Here is a 4,304-nt window from a genome sequence, read left to right as displayed (position 1 = left end):
TTGTAATCAATTGGAATTTGGTGAAACTGACAACCATAGGACGACATTTGCAACAACATATGTTGTCTGAGAAATCCGAAAAAAAAAAAAAAAAATTTACAATTATTTTGTCTAGCAAAAACTCAAAACCCTCATTCTAAAAAAAAAAAACTCAAAACCCTCCCTCCCTAGTCCCTCCCTTAGTCATATGAAAAAAAAAAGAGTTCCCTCCCGAAAAAATTAGGTCATTCTCCCTCCACTTAGCTCTCGCCATCTCAATCTCGCTCTCGGTCTCACTCGATACACTCTCCACTCTCAATCTCACTCGATACACTCTCGCTCTCACCATCTCACTCTCACTCGATTTCCTCAGCCTTCTCCAACGGCAAGGCTCAAATCGAAGTCGCTATTGGTCCGGTGGTTTACTCTCTCTACGCGCCGAAGCTTAAGACCGCCTTCAGAACTAGGTCAAGCTCGGGAATTGATTCATCTACAGGTACTATATCCCTATTCAATAGGGCCTATGTTTTATTAGGATTTCAGTTGGCTCTGGAAATTTTCAATTTGGGTTTGTTGGGTATGATTGGGTTTGGGTTTTATTCGAGTCTGAAATTTTGAGATGTTGATGTTAGTTGCTTGTTCTAGAGAGTCAGTGAGTCTCTGAATTGATCTGTTTAGCTTTACTGGAGATGATATTGTTGGTTACTTTTACTATTATCAAGGAATGAGTGACTCCGATTTCGTGTCTGTTTACTTGATTTTACTTTTCAATAGGCTATGCGTTTGTTTATGTGATCTGCAGTTTTGGTCTTCAGTTTTAATTGTGAAAACTTGTGTTATGGTTCAATTGTGAAGATTCTTTGCATTGTGATTTAATTCCTTATCTCAGTGGACATTTAAGTTTTCAGAAATGTGTTTATGATTGAACTGCGATGCTGTGGTGATTGTTAAATCAAATTGACTACATGAGTGACTTATGTTCATATGTTGTTGTTGATAAGGAAGAAGGTTGAAGAAGTTCAGAGGGTTAATTGAATCTATGCCTTATCTTCTCCAGCAAATATTGTCGTGTCCTAAATGTGAACACTACTTCTTTGGTCAAACAGAAACCATTGGTCTTGAAAACTCTGAAACTCGGAGGTGTTAGCTCTCCTGCCTCTCAGTAATCTCTATTTTCTGATTTATATTTTGATATGTGAATTCAGGTAATTTAATACATGTTAGATGTAACTTTTTCATATTTAGTTTATGGGTAAATCCAAAATTTGTTGTTTGATTGTTGATTTTTCTGATATTTGTTCAAGTCAGGGTGTCAGTGTAAGATATTAAAAGTTGTCTTTTGTAATTCATCAACTGTTGTTATTCTACAGAAGTGGGACTGGAGATCTGTTGAAACAAAAGCTATAGGATTTTTCTAGTGAAATTCATGAATACAGTTTATTCCTCTCTCAACTATCACTTAACTAGTATTAAACTTATGAAACTTAAACTTTTTCATACAACTATATTAGGTTACTTGTCACTATCTTCGTTGTTTTTTATCATATATGTAGGCAACCTATTGAGATTCAGCTATGTGCAGTTTCTGGGAAGGACTACTAGTTGGCCAGTAACAAGTAAGAATGTCTTAGCTATTTGATTCTTCGTCTTATATTGTCTATATGTATGCACTATTTGTTATGCCTTTAGGTAATCACTCCCCTTCTTGCTGTTTAGTTTCTTGATTTGGTTAAATACTTTAGGTATCAAGATACTTGTTTTCGGCTCTTGTGTCTTGCTAGGATGTGGTATCAGCTCCTAGATCGAGTTGCCCTCCTATTAGGAGAATAACAGCTACAAGAGATAAGGAGGATAATGCATTGGAATATGGATTGCCATCTTCTCACACTATATACACAGTTTGCTTGTCTATGTGTGTACTTTTTATCTTGTCACATAAATTCAGCTACGGAAACTAAGCAGCACATTATAGAAAGCTCTGCTTTGATCATAGACCTCTAGGCATACTTATTGATCAAACTATTCAAATTTCATTTGACATTATATGTAGGCTGCTGCTTGCTCATGAAAGTTTTGGGTATATTTTCTGAGGAGTCTGGAAAATAGCTTGTTTTGGAGATAAATTATCGATACGTGTATATGCAAATTTGAACGATTGCTATATGAGTTACTTTACTGTCATGTATATACTAAACATTTGCTCATGGATGGTGGTTGCAGATACCTTTTGCATTGCATCCTATCTTATGCTCAGAATGAAGAGGCCTATGTGAAATTTGCTAGATTTGCTCTTGTTTGCTTGCTCGTTGGTCTCATTGGTTTGGGTAAGTTTATCATCCTTTTACTAGTTTCTGGCATCTTCTTTAATTATTTTATCTCAAACCAAAACTGAACTCATTTTCCCTTAATAATAAGAATTTATCTTGGCATGCGCAGTCCCGTTGATATCATTGGTGAGCTTGCTGTTGGTTGGCTGATCCTTTCCTTTTGGCTTACTGTTCATGAATATGTCGATAGTTTTGTAGTCTCAGGACAAAATGGTATGGCACACTCCTAGTGATTTAATTAGTATTATATATATCTATTATATATATGTTCTTGATAGCTTGATTGTTACAACCTAGAATGCAAAAGGACCTAAATTTAGAAGAACTAAATAATTCAAAAAGAAGCTAAAACACTGTTGGATGGCAGCCAAAAGTGGTGACCACAAAAATTGGAAGACATGCATTTTATACTCAATCTAGCTCCTTATATTAATGTATTCTTATTCAATTTTTTAATAATAGCTTGCAAGGTGAGCTTTAGGGCTGTACACGTTTCTACATTGGTGTGGCTGCTGTTGGGATTGAATGCATGAATCCCCTTTTCTTTTTGGTTTAAGATTCAATGTTCAAGCTTTGTGAACCCTTTTTAGGTTATGATGACTACTTTGGTTTAGATTGTTATTAGCTTACTTTGTGTCTTTTCCAGCTAGCTCACCTTCTGACAATACTTAAATATGAGGGAAGTACATGCCCTTGTTTTTAATTGGTTGAAGGATCATGGGCTTGCCACCTGTTTCATATGCTTTCAGGGGTGTAATACTTTCAACTACTTTGTTGGATTGGAAGGATCTGTTACCTAGGTGTTTGTTAATCTTACTGCTCTGTTTACTTATTTATTTATTTATTGTTGCTCCTACTCAGTCTCATGCTTTTCTTTTCTTTTTTCAACTTATTTTGATTGTGGACTCCTTGCTGCTGATTTTATATAGGTACTCTTTTTTTTTCATTTTATTTAGCATAAGTCTCTTTCACTCCTCAAAACAAAAAATATAACGATGAAAAACGTTTCTCTATCTTCTAATTGAACATGTAGTCATCATGTTGAGTCTTGTATGAAAATGGTATTCACTTTTGCTGTGTCTTGTATCTAGTTCTCAGGCAGAGGATTGAACACTTGGTCTTCTATCAACAAAACAGAAAGAAACAAATGTATTAATACTCAAATAGGTATTTGTTTAGTGACATGACAGAAAATTAATACATATACCAAAGTAGAGGTATTTGCTTATTCTCTCACTTTCTGCATTGCTTTAGATCAAAAATGAAACCTTGGTAAGAGTTTAGGATAACTTATACATGCTGATCTTATCTCTAAGTATGAAGGCAACTTATACATGCTGATCTTATTTCAGTGTTCCAACCTTACAACAATATACTGGATATAAAGCAGCTGCTTAATTTTTTTTCTTGAACAATCAAGACTCGTCTAGTTAATGATAGAATACTGTATATAGCTCATTTGTTAAGTCCTAGCTTACAGGTATAATATGGAATAATTGTGGTATGTCCTGCTCTGCAGATTGCATTTTCTGATCATACTGAGGGATTCATTTGTTAGTTTTTCATGTAAGCTTTGATATATGGATAATCAAGTTATGCACAATACTGACGGTTTTGATAAATGGAAAGGATCGATGCTGAAGAAAGGAGTTACTGCATCTCCAGACGTTTATCAAGCAAGTCTAGGGGCAGACTCAGAATTTCTAGTGTTAGCATCTGATGGTTTATGGGATTACATAAACAGGTAACGTGACACTCTTGATTGCTCAGTAAAAATGTCAGCCAATTGTCATATTATCTCTTCAATCTATTCACAAGAAGACTAGTCACCTTAAATTTTTGTTGCTGTCAATTTCAGTTCAGATGCAGTTTCTTTTGTAAGGAATCAGCTTCGACAACATGGAGATGTCCAGGTATATATGGCCTACACATTTGTATTTGGGAAAGTACATTGATCCCAGAACAGTGCTTAACTACAAATACTTTCTGTTTCTGATT

At 35.1% G+C, this 4,304-nt stretch overlaps 1 long non-coding RNA gene across 1 annotated transcript; it reads left to right on the top strand.

The window, feature by feature from the left end:
* The first annotated feature begins 289 nt into the window (after positions 1 to 289).
* Positions 290 to 2,333, top strand: LOC133720509 (uncharacterized). Its single transcript, XR_009851899.1, has 4 exons — positions 290 to 475; positions 985 to 1,119; positions 1,533 to 1,595; positions 2,200 to 2,333. It is a non-coding gene; the product is annotated as an uncharacterized LOC133720509 (long non-coding RNA).
* Positions 2,334 to 4,304: the final 1,971 nt, after the last annotated feature.

Source organism: Rosa rugosa, chromosome 7, assembly GCF_958449725.1.
Source record: "Rosa rugosa chromosome 7, drRosRugo1.1, whole genome shotgun sequence".
Taxonomy (NCBI): domain Eukaryota; kingdom Viridiplantae; phylum Streptophyta; class Magnoliopsida; order Rosales; family Rosaceae; genus Rosa; species Rosa rugosa.
Note: the sequence above shows the minus strand (reverse complement) of the source record. Positions and strands in the feature narration are given on the sequence as shown.